This window comes from Microtus ochrogaster, unplaced genomic scaffold, assembly GCF_000317375.1.
Source record: "Microtus ochrogaster isolate Prairie Vole_2 unplaced genomic scaffold, MicOch1.0 UNK33, whole genome shotgun sequence".
NCBI lineage: Eukaryota > Metazoa > Chordata > Mammalia > Rodentia > Cricetidae > Microtus > Microtus ochrogaster.
Genome location: NW_004949131.1, coordinates 996123 through 1016122, shown reverse-complemented (window position 1 = coordinate 1016122; position 20000 = coordinate 996123). Strand labels below are relative to the sequence as shown.

The 20000-nt window shown below is 42.2% G+C and overlaps 1 protein-coding gene across 4 annotated transcripts in view; it reads left to right on the top strand.

Annotated features, from left to right (window-relative positions):
* The first annotated feature begins 5054 nt into the window (after positions 1-5054).
* Dnajc13 (DnaJ heat shock protein family (Hsp40) member C13) overlaps positions 5055-20000 on the top strand; it is a 119148-nt gene continuing 104202 nt past the window's right edge. For 3 of the 4 annotated variants that reach the window (XR_003378863.1, XM_005368462.2, XM_026789931.1), the window contains exon 1: positions 5055-5272. The gene's annotated coding sequence lies outside the window, so the exon portion shown is untranslated. Of the gene's footprint in view, positions 5273-13898; positions 13918-20000 lie in introns of those variants that run through there. The other variant, XM_026789932.1, reaches the window with a different exon arrangement.

Below are 20000 nucleotides of genomic sequence, written 5' to 3'. Positions count from 1 at the left end.
CAGGAGCCCAGAATATATATGCTGCACATATAAACAAGCAGGCAAAACACTTACACATGTAAAATAAAAATAAGTAAGTGTAAAAAAAAGCTAAATTCAATCAGGAGCTGGAGAGCAAGCTTGGCCAGTAGTGTCTGCAGAGCAAGCATGAGGACATGAGGACCCAATTAAATCCCCAGCACACACAGAAAACCTGGGCTTGGTGGCATACATTTGTAATGCCATCACCAGGGAGACTCTCCTGCCAGGAAGCCTCACTTAAAAACAGCAAGCTCTGGTCCAGGGAGAGACCTTGCCTTAGAATAACCCAGGTGGATGCATGGGTCCTGGAGAGCACCGCCTGAGGCTGACCTCTGGCCTACACAAATATGAGCACACATTTATATGCCATTATTAACAACGAGTGAAAAAGACAGAGATGGCTTGTGAAGGAGCTAAGAAATTAGCACAGTACAAAGTAACTGTTTAGTGATTGACAGGCTGATCCAAAAGCTGAACTATTTTTTTCCTGGGACACCTGAGGCAGTACAGAAAACTAACAAGTTAATTACTTATTGGGAAGGTGTTCAACAATGAGGAGCAACCTTATTTCACTTGTCTCCTAGCTAAGCACCAGAGAGCAGTTCAGTTAGGTGCTGGCTCTACTAGTTAGCAGTGCTGGCTGTACTAGTTACCAGTGCTGATTGTGCTAGTTACCTGTGACATTTTTGCAAAACCTGAGTGTAGGCAGAGTTTCTCTGTGTCTAGGCAGCTGCTCCCAAATAATCATTCAGAAACTTATTATTAATTATAAATGCTCAGCCAATACCTCAGGCTTATTACTAGTTAACTCTTACAACTTAAATTAACCCATTTCTGTTCATCTATGTGCTGCCCTGAGGCTCATGGCTTTTACCTGTCCTGCATGTCCTGCCTCCTTTCCATCTGGCTGGGGACTCCTCAGACTCCCTTAACTCTGCCCCTCTTCTTCCCAGCATTCTCCCTGTCCTGAAAATCCTGCCTAGCCATTGCCCAGTCAGCTCTTTATTAACCAACAAGAGTAATACATATTTACAGTGTACAAAAGGATTATTCCACAGCACCTGAGCCCAGGCGTGTTTTGTAGCTCAGTTGCTGTCTTAGTTCCCTTCCTGTTGCTGTGATGAAGCCTCCTGACAAGAGCACTGTAAGGAAAGAAGCAGGGTTTATTTCTTGACACAGGTCAAGGCATAGTCCATCATGGAGGGGGAGTCAAGGCAACTGGTCACATTGCGTCCACGAGCAGAGAGCAGACACTGATGAATGAATGTGCTCAGCTCACTTCCTCCTTTTCATACACATAGGGCCCCAACCCAGGAAATGGTGCAGCCACAGCGGGCAAGTCTTCCATATCAAGTAAACTAACCAAAATAATCCCTCACTGGCCTATATAATTATTTCTGTATTTAGAGTTGAGTATGCTGTCTCTGTGTACATAGATAATTCATTGCAATGTTTCTGAATGAAGGTTTTCTTCTAAGGCTTTAAGGAGTACAGGGTAAGTATCTTTTATCTGAAATGATTTTGTCAGAAGTCTTTCAGATTTCACATTCATAAAAGGGGCTAGAATGTGTGTTATTTTAGCAGGTGAACATCCATAACTGAAAACTTTGAAATAGAAAATGCACCCAAATCTGAAACTTCTTAGGTGCTGACAATTTTGGATTTCAGATTTTCTGATTAGAGATGTCCAACTGTATCCATGAGTAATATTTGGCTCAACACATATTGTATTAGTTATTTTCTGTTGCTGTGATAGAACACCACGACCAAGACAATTTTTAGTCCCAAGAGGAGTTTCGGGCTTACGATTCTGAAGGGATCACAGGCCGTCATGATGGGGGAGGTATGGCAACAAGAAGCAGGCGCGGTGAAATTCCGAGAGCGCACATCCTTTACCATCAGCAACGAGCTGAGAGCAAACTAGAAACAGGCGAGGCTTTTGATTCTCAGAGGGTGCTTCCAGACACACAGTTCTTCTGGCAAAGTTGCCATTCCTAAACCTTTCCAAACTCTGCCAACAACACTGAACCAAATGTTCAAATGCCCAAGATCACAGGGGCTCCTTTTCGTCCTATCACACAAATAATAAAAAATTATTCATGTGCTATTTTGCATTTTTCAAATTAATGTTACTTCATGTTCAGTTGCCACATTAGGAAGGTGGTTGTTGCATTTAAAAGTGGTTTATCTGGGTTTGGTGAGGGATGCCTGTAACCACAGCAGTCCAGGAGCTAGAGAAATGGCTCAGCAGTTTAAAGTACTTGTTGCTCTTACAAAGGAGCTGAATTTGATTCCTAGCACCCACATGGTGGCTCGCAACCATTCATAACTTTAGTTCCAAGGCACACTCTGGCCTCAACATGCACCAGGCATGCAAGTGGTGCAGATACAAATGTGGGCAAAATTCACATACACTAAAATAAATACATCAAATAAAAATTTAATAAACTAAACCCACAGAACAATGGAAAAGGAGAACTGAAGGTTAAAGGCTACGAAACAAAGCAAGTGATGGGGGAAAAAAAGACACTGTGCACGGTACAGAGTTCTCAGCGATTATTTTGGGTCTGGACATTGATATAATTAGGAAGGTCATTTTAACAGCAGCAGAGAATTCAATAAACAGGGCTTGCCAGGTGGAACTTTTAAGATCTTGAACCTCTCCTGTGTTCAATGTCAACTTAGAACACAGATAAAATTACTGCTGTCTAGAAAGTGGTGAGGTGTATATTTAAAAAGCTTTGAAATATTATATCACACAATTTGGACTGAAAATCTGATAGGTGTGCATTATGAAAAAGTATTTGCAATCTTGGACTTTGAAGAAAGAAAAGGTAAATACAGAAAGAAAAGTTTGAAGGTCTACCTTGAATTTGACACCCTCTTCAAAAAGTTTAGGGGGTGGGAACAAAGTAATTTAACAGAAGTCTAAGGAAAGATGAGCCAAGTCCTCCTCCTTGCCCCAATTCTTGTCTCTAGTGCTAGCATCTTGAAAATCGTGACAGATTTATGTAAACTCAACTCAGAGAAATTAGAAAGTTGTCCAAGGGCTGCATCTGTGAGAGACAGGTGTAAAGGCAGGGAAGGGCAGGGTAAGATGGCTTGCTCAGGTGCACTGGCAGAGACTAAAAGGCTCTGACACAGATGAAGAAAAGGGGAAAAAAGCAAAAGCAAAACCAACCAAACAACCCCCCAAACTACTCCTGCAAGAGAAGGCTTGTTGGAACAATCTGCGGCTTCTCAGCTTCAAGCTCTCTTCAGAGGCAGGGAATTTTCCACTACAGAGGAGCAAGACAGTTCATGTTACCCAAGCTCATTTCCACTCTAAGGATCCATTTAATGCTTCCAAATATTGAACAGAGAAGTAGTGTCAGGGTTCAGTCGTTTGATGGCCTCGGCGGTACATTCTCTGTGGCCAAATCTTGGCTCAACCTTTAGGATGAAGTTCACCTAGAACTGGCCACTTTAACTCTCTGGGTCTGCTTCCTCTACCAAATAGAAATGGTACAACCCACATCTAATTCTGGCACTACTCTAGGGTTCCATAATGTATAAAAACCACATAGCTTTTCTCCCCCATGATGGATAAGCCAAGAGGCCCCTTAACACTCGTCTTCTTGTTTCTTTTTTCTTCTCCCTTCCCACTCGATTTCAGGCCCTGTCTTTACAAACTAGCTGTTCCTGTTTGCTCCTTATGCATCTTATCTTACTGCCACACTGCAGGAAAGCCTTTCTAAGGAAAACTGCAGTAGTCTCCAGTAACAGAATGTGTCCATTAGTCAAGGAGCAAAGTCTGTAAAAATGATTTTTACATGATTTTAACTCATGACCACCATCTATAAAATGAGTCAAGCACAGACTCGGTCCCTGAGAAATTCCAGTTCCAGCATTGCTACACAAGAGGAATGTTGAGCTCACCACAAGCCTTTAAACCTAGATCTGTGTGTCCATGCAAATTGTCTTCTAAGTTTTTATTTTATTTTCATCGAATTACTTTTTAAAGGGCAGTCTGCACATCTCAGGTCTGAAATAAAGCAGACTTTCCTTGCTCATAGATCCAACACAATTGCCATCTGAACCCTTGTCTCATTCTGATACGTTCTGATACATTCTCCATCTTTGGAGTCCCCCCGTTTTATAGTTTCAGAGAGCTGCTACCCGGAGAGCAGAAGTTCTTTGTTTGCTTTTTGTTTTTCAAGACAGGGTTCCTCTGTGTATCTTTGGCTGTTCTGAAACTTCTTCTGTAGCCCAGGCTGGCCTCGAACTCAGAGAGACTCGTCTGCTTCTGCCTGCCTAGCGCTGGGATTAAAGGCGTGCCCGGCTGGATAGCAGAAATTCTGGAGTCAACTTCCTTGAGCTCAAACGCTAAGTCTACTACCGTGGGACTAGACCTCAAGGTACTGAACATGGAGCGTAGTCCCCATCTCAAAGAGCCATGGCTCTGGGATCAGAGGACACGGACGGCAGCAGTGTTACCTGTCCAGCATCCCACCTGCAAAGGCCTTTGACTTCTGAGGCTTCCCCATCACCTCACAGACCACCCGAATTAACCCCCTGCTCAGCTATGGATCTGTGAGTGCCAACAGCAAGTAAAACATTTAGGCTCCCGATGTAGCTAAACCAGAGCTGAGGCTTCCAACGGCTTCATTGATGCGCCAGGACACTGAAGTCTAGAACCGCGCAGCAGGGACGTCTCCATTCGGAGTTATAGTAGCCGGCGCCCGCTGGTCCCAAGCTGAGGGGCGTGGCTTCACCTGCCCACGCCCGCTTCAAGGGGCGTGGCTCCTCGCTACCCCCGGGGCCTGGAGATCTCTGGGCCCAGCTTTACGCTCTGCGCACGCGTAGTTCCCGAGAGGCGGAACGGCGGGCGGAACGCACGCGGCGTTTCCCGGAAGGCGGCGACTGGGTCGCAGAAGGTGGGGGCAGTGTCCGCCCCGGGGGCGGGGCGCAAGGCGGAAGCATTGAGGTCAGCTGACTGGGTCTCGTGACCGTAGGGGCGGAGGCCACGCAGGCGCCTTGGTGTTCAGCGCTCGCAAGCCTGGGCGAAGATGGCGGCGTCCAGAGCGAGCCTCTGAGAGGCGGAGGGAGGAGCGGAGGGGTGGGGGCCGCGGCGCAGGAATCCGCGGCGACAGGCCCCGGCGGGGAAAAGGAAACCGAGAGGGGACGGGGCCGGCCTCGCCTCATCCCGCTCGGGACGTGGAGCCGGCGGCGGGCGGAGCTCGGGCTGGAGCGCCTCCAGCCTCCGGCGAAGGTAAAGCCTCCTCCGGCTCGAGGGTTCTGCGGTACCGCTCCCACTCGTAGTGATCCGGGGCTCCGGGCAGGGACCCCTGGGCGGGCGCTGTTAAGCTGCTGCGGCCCGGAGCTGCTAAAGCCAGCGGCTGCTCCTCCACTCGCTGGTGTGCCTGCGCCCGGACCCTTCCCTCCCCCGGCTCTGAGTGACATTTGCCCCGGACACTGCCCTGGCAGCCCCACCCCTCTCTCTGCCTGGTAGTCTTCTCTTCTCCCATCACTGTCTTTCTTCCCTTCTTCTCTTGGTAACTCGCCCTGACTCCGACTCCACACCTCCTTCCCCTGCGGGCTCCGCCCTCGGGATTCCCTCCTGGATGCCGGCGCCTCCGGTTTCCTTGGGTCAGCGATCCTCTTTCCTTCCTCTGGGGTCCCACGTAGACTCGCTTTACTTTTTTTCTTTTTTCTTCCCTCGGCTCTGTTTCGATTTGATGGGAAAGGAGGAACAACTGCTCCTCTCTTCTCCAGGCCTTTTATGAAACATCAAGTTTTCCCCCAAGGCTTTTCCTTCGTACAAGGTAACCTGGCCTGTTCACTGTTGCTGTGGTTTCACCTCTGAAGGCGGCCTTTGGGGAAGGTGAAGCAGAGCGTGGACGCTCAGTGAAGTGGCTGTTGAGACTACACCTGCGTGCTTTTTCCCACAAAGCTCCGGGTTGTAAGATGCTAAATTGACCGCTCTTGTCTTGGAACCGTTTCCTTGATCACTTGGTGGAGGACTGATGTAAATAAAAGTCGCCCCCTTCATATAGAGGAACTCCCAAAGGACTGATTCCTTACTTCCCGGATCTGCTTTTCCCTTTTATTCTACACCGTTTAGTTTTTTGTTTGTTTGTTTCTAGTTCCTCACTGTTTAACTTTGTTTAGCTTCCAGCATAAAACCCTTTTAATTTTCAAATACAGTGTAAAACAATGTATAAGCCGGAGTATCGCAAATGGTGGCTTGGGCTGTTAATATCGCTTAGCATCCAGGGACCAGAAGTCCTAGTTGAGAAAACACCGCGTTTACTTGTTTAAAAACAGGAAGTACAACTAAGGAGGAAAAGAGGAGTCAGAGTTAAGAAATAGGGATGAAAAGACCTTAAAGCTAGGCTCCTGGGCCAATACATTTGTATTTCCTTGAGAAGCTATGCATATTTTTTCTTTTTTTTCTTATGTGCCAGTAATAGTCTAAAACATACTAGCAAGCCTAGTTTCAAACAAATCAAGTTCTTAAGGTAAAAAATACTTTTATTCATATTTACTAAAGTATGAATACCATGGGTAAAAAACGTTATACAGTGGTGGACTGCATGATTTATTTGCAAGAGTTTATCTCTATTACAGATAAACAGATGATGGTTGCCCAGGTAGACAGTAATAATCTGCTCTTACACTTCAGAGGAAGGTTCATAGTGGAATCTGGTTCCTAGTAAATTGGAATTGAAATAAAAGGCGTCTTATACCTAAGTTGGCCCTGTTCTTCGGGCAGTTGTATTTACACAGGTGAATGTGAGGTTTCTGTTGCATGGGCTTCGCCCCTGCTTCTCTGAGGGACTGAAAGCCAGCAAGGTGTAAACAAGTTTTACAGCTAATTGGCAGCCCAGTCTTATTTGCTGCTAAGGCTTTGCTCCATGTCCAGTGTTGGGCAGTTAAGGTGCTGTTCTTAGTCGGTTATGCTTTCTTTTAGTTTCTGCATACCAGGGCGTTCTTTCTGTGCTTAGAATATTGTTTCTGTTTACTTGTGTGTTTGTGTGCCATGATGCACATGCAGAGGTCAGAGGGCAACTTGCATGTGTGCTTCTGTTCTTCATTGTGTAGAGCCTGGGGATTGAACTCAGGCTCAGAGAGTTAGCTGTGATGGTTGGCTCCTTCATCATGAGACAGGAAGATTGAACTCAGGTTGTTAGACTTGTCAGAAGGCCTCTTTACCTCCTGAGCCATCTTCATGGTGTGCAGTTGTTTTGAGGTACTTTTTATTGTTTTTCACCTTCATCAGCTTCATTAAAACCTTCCTTTTTATATAAAATAATTGTTAATGTGCCTTTTGCTATCCTGGAATCATTTATATCATTTAGCTTTGATTCTGCTACTAAAAGCTTTGCTTACATCTTTACAGCAATGGAAAAAAACTAACTTCAAGTTGATTACTTCAGACTGCTTAGAGAACTGAGGAGATAGTGAACCATTAGCTCAGACTTTAAGGAGGGGTTGGAGAGGGAGGGCGAAAGCTAGGGGAGGACCTTCGGACAGTGGTTAAGAGTTCAGCCAGAAGGGTTGAAAAATGGATGAAAGCGAATGTGCCAACCTAGAAGCTGTTTATTATACACAAAATCCACTGAGTGCACTCCGAGAAAACTGGAGTCTGTTATTCAGACCCAGTGGAGGGGAACAGCAGCAGAGCTTTGAAAAGGTCAAGAAATTGCTCCAAATTGTTCTCTCTTTGAAACAACAAGGTTTAATATATGTGTGGGGACGATATTACAAACACACACCAGAGACAGAGAGATAGAGAGCGTGCACTTAGGCGAATATGGAGAAAGTAAGAATATCTAGGGGAGGGTTAGTCAGGAGACTCAAGAAGGCCGTATTCCTGACCCTGTGATGTAATATAGGATTCAGACTGATACTTAATCAGGACAGAGACTACATCTCCATCTCCTGCCACTAAGCGGTCTGAATCTGTCACCCTGATCACAGAGTACTGCAGGGAAAAGCACAAGATTACATGAAGCACAACACAAAGGTCAGACCGATTTCTCTGGTAAATCACCTCCTACCACAGACACACATTATTCTGCAAAAGAATGAAGTCTGTGGTGCCCTGAAGTTAACTGTCACAAGGGCTTAAAGCCAGCTCAACTCCTAACTAGGTTAATGTACCCTTTGCACTCACAGCCTGGCAAAGAAGAGGGATACTCATTTCTGATAACAAAATTATCCACCTTAGTTTCCACCACTCTTATGTGTCCAGCTTCCAGTGAAACAAGAAGCGTATGAAAAGCTAAGGAGGGGGCGGGGAGGAAGAAATTCCTAAGAGAGCAATTGTTATAGCTACACTCAGATTGATGTAGGTAGATAGTGCTATCCAGCAGGGAGTTTCAAGTGACCGTAAATGGTTGAGGCAGAAAACATGGTCAGATGCTGGATGATCTGAGTAATTTCAAACCACAGGAAGTGAAGGACTTGAACAGAAGTCCTGGAAATGAAAAACATAGTAAAGAGATGGGGAATGCCTTTGGGCTTCCCTATTTGATACTGCTGAGAAAAACAGCAAACTCCAAGCATGGCAGCACAAAATATCTGTTCTATGTCACTAAAACATTGAAAATACATCCAAAGATTTGCAAATAGGGGCTGGAGAGATGGCTCAGTGGATAATAGAACTTGTTGCTCTATTTGGAGACCTGAGTTTGTTTTCTAGTACTCATGCAAAATTACTCACAACCGCCTGTAACTCCAGCTCCAGAGGATCCAGATCCCTCCTCTGGGCTCAGCAAGGACTACATCTGCTTGCAGATAGGCACACACATACACATTTAGAAACAATAAATGTTAAAAAGTTTGGATAGCCAGGCAGTGGTGGAACGCTCAGGAGGCAGAGGCAGGTGTCTGTCTGTGAGTTCAAGACCAGCCTGGTCTACAGAGCAAATTCTAGGACAGCCAAGGCTCACAGAGAAACCCTGTCTCAACACCCTCCCCAACTCCCAGAGAGTCTGGAAATAGCAACAGGGTTTTTTTCCACATTAATAAGTAAAACTTAAGTCTACAGAGAGAGAGAGAGAGAGAGAGAGAGAGAGAGAGAGAAATTAGTTTTTAAGTTCTGTAAGATTTTGTAAGGGAAATTAGGAGTGTATTTTACTTGTATCATATAAAATTAGGTTAGACAATAATACAAAGGATGAGGAGATATAGAAAATGCTCTGAAATATTTTCTTTCAAGGTAGAATGGTCAAAGTTCTATTAGAGTTCTAGTGTGTATTTTAAATATATATAATATAAAACACACATATATATAAACATGCTTGCATATACATATATAGACTGTATATATTTGCTATGTGCAAGTATACATGTGTATACACGCACGCACCACAATAGGTGTATAGTCTGCAAGATTCCCTCTGTGAAAGATAGGTTAAAAATAAAAGGATGGAGAAAGATATTCCGTGAAACCAAAAGATAGCTCCATCAACTACATTAATAGACAGAATTGGCTTTATGGCATATTGTATTAATTTATTATTACAGGCAAAATTTACAAGAACATAGTCCTAATTGTACAACATAAACCTAGAAAAGTTCTAGAAGACAGGAAGACATTTGTTGGAATGTTAGTTTTTAGATAGTATACCAAAAAATACCCATAAAAGAAAAGATACAGATTTGGCCAACAAATGATAAAAATGTGCTGTACATTTAAGAAAATAACCACACCTGTCTGGTAGCATATAAAGTTGAAAAGCATTTATGATAAAATATAGTCAGTTCTGCTATAACAAGGCCGTGTGCTTTTCTAAAAATCACTTTGTTATGTAAAATTGAATAAAAACAGGATTTATCTGAAACATAGGTTAGGATCACAAAAACGGGAAGCTTTAAGTAGCACTGTTGGCATGTGTCTGGCACTTGGTTATCTGCCTATGGAAGTGAGCATTGCGAGGGGTATTGAGTTACTGTAAGTTTTGAAAGGAGGAAATGAAGTTGTATGGTGTTCATATGTCGTTCATTGATCTGTGGTGTGCATGTGCATGCTTTGAGAATTTCTCGGTGGCTCTGCTGAGCTGAAATGTTTTCTGCATTCATCTTATATTTCCCGGTGGCTTTTGAAAGCAGCAGATGTGAAATTGGAATCATACTCCTCCGCGTGTTGAGTATATTCTAGGCAGATACCATGTCCCTGAACTGTAGCCCCAGCCCAGTGTACCAGCCATGTTGGGATAAATTAATACATTATCAAAATGGCATTGTAGCAGAACTGACCATATGCATTTCAATATACAAATAAGGATGACCACACACACCACAGTAAACAATGAAATTGTCAGAGATGTGCACCTTTGCATAGAATCAGTTTGTGACAGAAACATGGATGGGTACACGTTTGTCATCTTTGTGACTCAAATACTGCAAGTGGAATTGCTGTTAGCTTTGTTTTCTGAACTGAACAAGGTAAATATAGTCTCTCAATTTATAGTAGCTGTTGTGCTGGAAATTGGTGTACATTAAGCCCAATAGAATATCTTTTGTGTTTTACATTGAGATTGAATTAAATTGTGGGGCTAGTTCATTATAAATAGGTTTTTCTCCATGCAAATGAGCACTTGGACATTGAGGACAGGTTTTCTGGTCTGTTTGTGTCTGTGTCTGTTTCTGTGTCCTTAACTGGAAGTGTCCCTGGAGGCCAGAGAGAGCGTTAGATGCCCTGCATTTGGGGTTTTAGGCTGTTGTGAGTCCCTTGATGTGGGTGTGTGAAGCTGAACTCAGTAAGGTCTTCTGGACAATCAGTTCATGCTCTTAACCACTGAGCCATTTCTCCAGCCCCTAGTTCAAAATTTAATTCAGTATTTTAAACATGTTTTCCTTCTGGAGCAGTGTACTTTTGCAAAGTGCATGCCAGTCCATAATCCCCCTCTTGTTACAGACACTGATTCATAGTCATGGGAACTCCCCAGAGAGTCACTGATTTAGGGAATATCCTTTTAGCAACTAGCTGAAGCCAGGGCATGGTTATTGTCATTTTCAGTGACTTAAGACACAATTACTTATGAAAAGGTGCATCCAGTTTGGCATACTTATGCACAGTTATATCCGTGTGCTCTTAACTTTATTCAACAACCCACATACTGAACCTTTGGACTACTTATGAAGAAATATGATTTCTAAAACAGGGTCAAAAGCAATGGGTTTTGCCATGTTTCCTTTGGTAGACCACACCACCTGAGCAGCTCATGTATTTCGCCCACATCCTGAGCACTGGTTTGTATTTGACTAACAGATAGGAAACAAAACTCCTAAAGCAGCTGTAGTAATTACTCTCGTGCTCTGCCTTTAACCATAGTTATTGAACTTAAAGAACAACTAAGGTTTGCATGGACCAGGATTTCTTTCATAGATCCAAAATTCTAGACCAACTTTACTGAAAGTAAAGGCGTTTCTGATTTGTGTTCCTTTGGTATTTTTCCTGTAGATTCCCCTTACCCTCAAGTTGTAGTCACAATTCAGAATGTATTTTGAGTATTTATCAAATCTTAGAGCAGATTAGCTACATTTCCCCCGAACCTTTAAGTCATTTGCTTAATTTTTAAAACTAGAATATTCTTCTTTAAAGGTAATTCTGTGGATTATAACCCTGTGGGAAGGTAGAAGCTGTTCCTGGTAGTTAGTATTGGGTGAAAGAGAAATTTTTGCCACATAAACTGCCTATATTTTAATATTATTTCTTAGGTATGGGGTGTTGGCTATAAAACATAACTCAGACTATGTTTGCTGCAGGGTTAAAGGGAAAGCCGGTTAAAACATAGCCATCAAAGATCTCCGTTGCTGACTAGGGCCTCCTTACCATGGTAGAGCTTAACTTTGAAGTTTCTGCTACCTGAGCTGAAGAAGAGCTTGATCATCCAGAGTGTGTTGTTCTTGCAAAAGCAAGCAAGATTCTGCTTTGAGATACAATGAAATAGAAATGAGGAATAGAAAGTCTGAAAAATATGTAGGAATTAGAATATATAAATGATCAGCAGCACAGAATTTTAAAAAAATTGAGCACATTTCTGAAAAGATGAATATTCTTTCAGACGGAATAGATTAAATATTTTTCAGTTTTGGAAAGGGCAAAGTCACAATATATTTTCTATGAAAAATTTAAAATTTTAAATAATAGATAAATCTATCTAGAAATGAAAACTGTTCTCTCAGATGGAATCAACATATGTATGATTAAAATAGGAAGATGCCTCCGTTGGAATCAACATATGCATAATTAAAATAGATCTCTCTCAGCTCAGCATTTGATTTATATTGAAGTAGGAAGGACAATAAAATTAACTGTTGTGATGAAGTTGGAAGGTATCTCAGCACAGCATAAGATCCCAAGTTCAATACCCAGAACCCATTTCAAAAAGCCAGGCATGGTAGCATCTGTAATCTCAGTACTGGGAAGGTGGGACCAGTGGATCCCCTGGGCTCACTCACAGACCACTTTAGAGTAAGCTGTAGGTTCCAGGCCACTGACAGACCTTGTCTACAAACAAACAAAAAGAAGGTCCTGATGAACAACTCTGGAGATTGGCTTGGCTTTGGTCTGCACACCGGGGCACACAGTTAGCTGCTGTGGTACATGAGCCCAGTCCTTCTCCATTGAGACCATACTAAGAGTACCTTCAGATTTAGGAGTTGCCTTTTAATTACCACCCCACTTCATGAAGAAATTTCTTAATGTTTTGACATTTTAAGAAAGAATGAAGCAGAACTGAGATTATTAATACTGGCGTGGCAAATAATACAATAGCGCACTGTAACTTCTGGACAGTTATTGGGGTATATGATCGTCATTCAAACATAGATGTTACTGTTTGCTTCTGTGTTTTGTGACAGCATTTTTCTCTAGGGGTCAAGCTCTTCAAGTTAAGGGGCATTAAATGGGGTGTGCTGAAACCATAGTGATCTGTTTCTTGCTATTTTAAGGTTATTGTAGGGTATTACACACACAGTATTTATTTGTTCTTTCCAAAGAAAATACTTAAACTTAGTCATACATTAAAAAGAAAGTTTTTTTTAAAAAATGACCTGGGTACAGTACTTTATGTCCCAGTTATTGTGGCCTACTGAGGCTGGAGGATCACCTGGTTGTAAGAGTTTGAAGGCAGCACCCTGACTAAAAACAGAAAGAAAACAGGGTTAAAGTTCAGGTGACAGGTTTATCCAGACACAGCACATTTTATCCAAAACAGTTTAGGTGTAGCTTTATAATCTGGGTAAAAATTAATATTCTGCTAGCCATTTTTTAACCCTTTGTTTGAAACAGTACTAGGCTAGTAGTTTTTTGTTTTTTTTTTTTTTTGGTTTTCGAGACAGGGTTTCTCTGTGGTTTTGGAGCCTGTCCGGAACTAGCTCTTGTAGACCAGGCTGGTCTCGAACTCACAGAGATCCTCCTGCCTCTGCCTCCTGAGTGCTGAGATTAAAAGCATAAGTCACCACTGCCCGGCCTTCATTGATAGTTTTAGCAAGTGGCCCACCTAGTGGGCGAAGGCTGGCAGGACAGAATCCCATTCTACCATTTATCATCTTTTTAAGCTGTGCCTGTGAAAAGAGACTCTTACTGACTACCTGCTTGATGCTTCTCTGTACCCGGAGGTCTGCAGTTTTCTTCATGAATAATAAAGAATAATGGCTGCTTAAGTGTTTTTGTCCATTAACAATTATATTTAAACTCCTTAGAGCTTATTAAAAATAGAGAAGAGATAATGATGGGACATTAAGTTTATTCATGAATTTTCTTTCTCTCTCTCTCTCTCTCTCTCTCTCTCTCTCTTTCTTTTTTCTCAAAAGTTCACAAGTGGTTAAGAAAAATTGTGAGTGCTGATGAAGTCAACAGAACCCGGTTCTTTTGAAGTTAGAAATTCTAGGCGATACACAGTAAATCCTTCATCTATTGGAAATACGTTCCCAGATTCCCAGTGAATTGTAAACCAGCTGGTAGTGCTGAACTCTGTTTGCTGTGTTTTACACACACACACACACACACACACACACACACTACCTTTTTCACCTCAACTAATCACGTATCAGTGTGGCCGCGGCTTTTGAAATTGATATGACTGCAAAACTCATGATTTTTCCTTCACAGTCCATGGGAGGAAATATTCTTTTCATCATAGACATTAGCATCCTTAATGTGCACACTTCCTTTCCTTATTGAGAACATTACCCTTTCACTGGAGGGAACTCACATGTATGTCCACGTTGCCAGCATCTCTACTCCTTGGTGTTGGGTCCGTTGTGAAGTAAAATAAGCGCACGCTAACAACACAGTGCCATGCTGTGACAAGCAGTCTGATTATAAGAGGCTACCAGGTGACTAATGTCCTCAGAAGCATGCACAGTGGAGCAGAGGGAGTTAGATCTCATCACATGACTGAGACAGTATGCAGTATAAAACTAAATTGTTCCTGAAAGTTTCTACTTAGCATTTTCAGACCATGGTTAACTAAGGTAACTGACACAGGCAGGTAGGTTGAGTTGCTCTACATTGAATTATAGAAGGTTGATATTAATAGAAGATGTAGTGCCAATTCTAGTTGGTCTTAATAATAAAAACCTGGAGTTGGATATTGGGGTAAATGCTGAAGATCAGACAAGGGAACAAGCCAGAGCCACCCCATACCTCGCCAACTTCTCAGTCAGAAAGGGACCAAGCTCCTTTTCCACCCTGCCTTATCACTTCCTCCTTGGGCCTAGCCATATCATTTCATGTTTCCTCCTCCCAGGTGCTGGGATTAAAGGCATGGTCACCACTGCCTGGCCTCTGTGGTTAACTAGTGCTAGCTCTACACTCTGATCTCCAGACAAGCTTTATTTGTTATAGCAAAACAAAATATCACCACCAAAAGATATAGGGGGATCATGTGATATCATCCCCCCCTCCATGCCCTAATGCATACTTGGAAATAAAAGGGGAATGGAAATGCACGGGAGATTGTGGGCAGTGGTGGCACTTGCCTTTATTCCCAGCACTTGGGAGGGATCACAGAGACCCAGCTGGAGGATCTCTGTGAGTTGAGGCCATCCTGGTCTACAGAGAGAGAGTTCCAGGATAGCCAGAGCTGTTATACAGAGAAAACCCTGTCTTGAGAATCAAACAATGAACAAAAGAATTTGTGTATCTGGAGTGGTATATTTAAAGAATGATAGTTGCTAGTTAATATTCATTCCTGAGTCTTTGTTCTGAGTTAATTACTTAACTAAGTTGTCTCCTTTAGTCCATACCACTCTTTGAACAGATATTCATCCCTATTTTATAGGTGACTGTAACTCAGAGAAACTAAGAAATTTGTTCAAGGTCATTCATCCAGTGAGTGGTACCTATATTTGCCTTTGGCAGTAAGTAGTATTTCTTTAAATTTACCGTTCTTACCTTGGTGGTAGATGTATGCTGATGTAGTACATGGACCAGTAGTTCTGGGATCTGTGCTACAGCTGCCAAGGTATATCACCTGACCACTGCTCCAAGCATCCCCGACTTGCTGCCACACTTTTCTGTGGTTCGTTTGAAGTTTTTCTAGTTCTTCCCTGGATGGTACACTGTCAACACACCCTCTTCGCCTCTCTTCCTAAAGCTTGGCTCGGAACTAGCCCAAGCTAGCCTCATTATGGTGATACTCCTGCCTCAACTTCCTAAGTGCTGGTATTATACTCATTCGTCACCATATCTAGCTGTATTTCTTGTGTTTTCTGCTTTGTGTGAATTGCTACTACATTTTGTGAGTTTGTTTAGAAGTATGATAGTAGTCTGAAACAGTTAATTCAGTTTTCAGGCCACGTACTACTCATTGGATAAAGTGTGTTAAAAAAATTACCAGAGATTTTCCTGAGAGTATAAATAAACTTGAAAATTTAGGAAGGTTAATGTCACCCTGCTGAGCAATGGGTCCCAACCTCAGACCTCATTTAGCCTGGCTATTTATTTATTTATTTGAGTTTTTCAAGACAGGGTTTCTCTGTAGCTTTGGAGCCTGTCCTGGAACTCCCTCTGTAGACCATAGCCTAATTATTTCTAAAGTGCTCAGAGTTAGTTAAAATACCCTTTTTGTGAAATCTCCTCAAACAGTACCTGAAGTCATGCATGGATAGATTGTTGTCACGTGTTTGTTTGGAACACTATGGAAAAAGTCAAGAGGGCAGCAAGCTGTAGGAGGAAGTGCTCTGTGCTGTACTCACGGGTGGTGGGATAGTGCCGCTTTGGAGTCTGCCTGCATTTACTGTGGTCATTCGTTTGTTTGAATTTGCAGTTTCAAAAGCCACTTCCTACAGGTGTTTGATCCTTTCCAGATAAAGATAACAATTGAAATCAGTTTTGGTTAGCTCAGGGACATGCTGTCAAATGATACATGAGTAATTACATGGCCAAAATGGATTTCCTGAGGTTGAGGGAATATAGGAAAACTTGCATCAAGTGTATAGAGTGAAGAGTTTAAGCAGGTTGTACCAGAGCCTGACCCAACCATTTAATTAGCTGTGTAACCTTAGCATGTAATTGAACTTCTCTAACTCAGTTTTCTTGTCAACAAAATGGGAACCATCAGGGCAAGAGAATTTGATAAATGTGTGGTAGATGCCTAGCCCAGTCACTAGCAACCGAATACTTGGTAAGAGTTGCTGTGTGGTCAATTTAAGGACATGCCATACAGTTAGAATAGAATCACAGTCTTTCAGCCTTCAAGTATCCTTCAATGGAAGTATTATGATTTCTATTTTGAGACTGTGCAGATATTAATAACAGCTCTGAATTACCTCATTTGTAAGGTTACTTGACTACTTGGAGCCCTGTCTTCTGCCCCTCTGCGCCCCATTATGAAGACATACTTATGTGAGTATACCACAACTAAAGGAAAAGGCTTTCATGCCAAGGAGCAGTTCCCGGTGCCTGTGGAGGTCAAAAGAGGTCATTGGAACCCCTGGAGCTGGAGTGAAAGATGGTCGTGAGCCAAGTGTGGGTGCTAGGAATTGAACCGAGGTCCTCTTCTAAACCTCGGAACCATCTTTTCAGTCCTACCTATAGGAATCTTGATATGTAAGATTTGAGTAATTCTGTAGTTCTGTTTCTTTTCTGCCACCAGGCTAATCCTCATCGGGAATGTAGTTTTCCTTTAATAAGCAATCCTGGTAGCCTTTGGTTTTGCTTTTATAGTATATATTAGACCTTCTGTCTGTCTTCGCCTCAAAATCTTCTCAGTGTGTTTTCATCTTTCCTGAAACTCATTCTTCTGTGAATGGTAGGCACCAGCCTGTTCTGAATCAGTGACATTCATGGATTCATTCTTCATATGCTTTCTTTAAGAATTCATAAATCTCTATTGTCATTAATTGCAGAATTATTTTGCCTTGGTTCCCTTGTGGATTTATTAGGGCTCATATCTTTTTCTTAATTCTATGTAGCTCAGGCTGGTCTCTCGTTATCTTCTAGCTTCAACCATGCAAGTGCTGAGATGCCTAGCATGTGCCTGCAATCAGGCCTTTATAATATTTCTCAGGTAACATTATTTCCCTTCTCAGATCTCAGGCCTTTATAATATTTCTCTGGTTTTTACTTTATAGTCCTTAATGGTATCTGCTAGGTTCTCTTCAAGATATTTTTTTTTTCCTTTTTAGTTTGTCCGAAATAGAGCTTTGGTATAGATTAGGTCTTCAGTGTGGACCAAGAATTCAAATCCCATTCTTCAGTGTCAGCCATTCACCTTTCTGTCCATTTTATCATTCCAGCCCCCGCCCCTTTGTATATATGAGGGGAAACTATCTATACCATATGTGTAGTTCAGGTATTTTGTTGTTGTTTTTTTAAAGTCTTTGGTAATATCTCAGTTTCTTTTCAGCATAACTTCTGCAAATGATTCAGAAGGACGGGATGTTGATGGGTTTAATAAATTTTGGTTGGCTCTTCAAGTTACATCAAATGCAAAATACAGAAATAAGTAAAGTGTCATACCCATTCAAACAAAAGTCATACCAACTCAAGCAAAGGGTCACACCCACTCATAGTATCAGACCACCTCAAAGCAAAGGGTCACATGAGCTGTCCAGACTGCATTTTCTTGATGCTCACCAATAAGAAAATGCAAGTTAACTGTAAGATAAATTTCTTCTTTCTGATAATTAATAAAAACTCAAAAATTGGTGGTGTTCTTCTGTTCCTTAGAGCATGAATTAATGGTACTTTTCTCAAAGATTTGGAAGATTCTTGTTTGGACTGCCCCTCTTAGAGCATCAGGCTTTAAGTGGTCATTAGAACTGCCCACAGGATTGCCACATTACGTTCATTCATGCAGATACTTGTCCAGTGCAGTTGTTTTATGTCAGTCTCTCCTGTGAACTCCAGGGACGCATTTGTGAGCTATTAGGACTAGATAGATAACTGAGCTTTAGACTGTGAAGAATGCTGTGAGGAAAACAAGGACTTACAAGAATAGAAGTGCAGACAGAGGAGGGTGCTGACTGGGTAGGGTAGATCTCACTGTAAACGGGATGGTGAGCATAGATTTGAAGGAGAGGACAGTGCAAGCTACAGACTGTCTGGGGGAAGAGCATTTTGTATAGAGGCTAAACACTCAGTAGGTGGTGGTTTAACAACAAGGAGAAGAATGAAGGCTCTCTTTGCCCTTCTAGTATATACTTAGGAAACGAAAACATTTCCACAACAGCTCGCACACATATGTCATAGCAAGCAGTGTTATGTATAATAACCAGAAGGAAGAAACAACACAACTGTCCCTCAGTAGATGAATGAACAAAATACATCTGCAAACAGTAGAATATCATTTGCCAAGATCCCTTATATAGGCAGAAACAATAGCAGAAAGTCTATTTCTCACTGCCAGGTGTTGGGGGAGGAGATCCAAGGTATAACTGTCAGTGAGGATCTGTTTTGGTTTTTGTTTGTTTGAGACAAGGTCTTATCATACCCAGGTTGGCCTGGAACTCACTGTAGACTAGGCTGGCCTCAAACTCAAGAGATCTGTCTTGCTTCCTGAGTGCTGGGATTAAAGGTATGTACCACCACGCCCAGTGACAGCTGGTGTCTTGGGGTGATGAAAAGATTTTTGAGTTGGTGATGGCTGTAGAAGGTTTATGCATAGACCAAACAGAATCATGTACTTAAGATGGTGAATTTATGGCCTGTGAAATAATTTCAAAAGGGAGTTGAAGTATGTAAAGATGTAAAGCAAGTTTAAGCAAGCTGTAATTCCTATTGTTCCATTTGAATTATTTACCCTTTGGTGAAGTATCTTACAGTAAGTTTTAGCATGCGTTTCTAGTAAGGCCAGGGAGAAGAGGCCACTTCACAGCTGAGAAACCAGGTCCCACATTCTTCCTTAGTTTTTTGTGTAAGTTTTGCTGTATCTTCAGAAGATCACCAACTTTTCATTAATAGTCACACAAATCCTGTCTTTCAAAGTTACTTAAAGAATTTAAGTGTTTTATTTTTGTTTTTTTACTTCCATAAAATAAGTTATTTCTGGGTTTTGTGTATTGCTAGGCTACAGTCAGTAGATACTGCACATCTTTATTCTCACTGCAGTGCGTCACAAACCCAGCAACCCTTATCTGCTTTTGCTCTGTCCAGCCGAGGATTCTAATCAGACTGCCATAAAAGTCTGAATGCTCATCTTCAATCTCTTTATTGCCTTGATATAGTCTGGTAATAAAGTTTACAGATAGATGCTCTTTGCATAGTGCTGTTCTAGCATGGTCAGGAAGTGGAATACTGTCTAGTCTTAAATATTTTCTCAATATTTAATTTTATGGGGAAAGATTATTCTTTAGAGGTGCATGGTGATCTTAGGGTGGGTTGTTTGTTTTGAGATAGGGCCTCACTGTGTAGCTCTGGCTATCCTGGAACTCACAGAGGTCTGCCTGCCTCTGCTTCCTGAGTGCTGAGATCAAAGGTGTTCGCTATTATACTCAGTCCAGTTTCCTCTCCTCTCCTCTCCTCTCCTCTCCTCTCC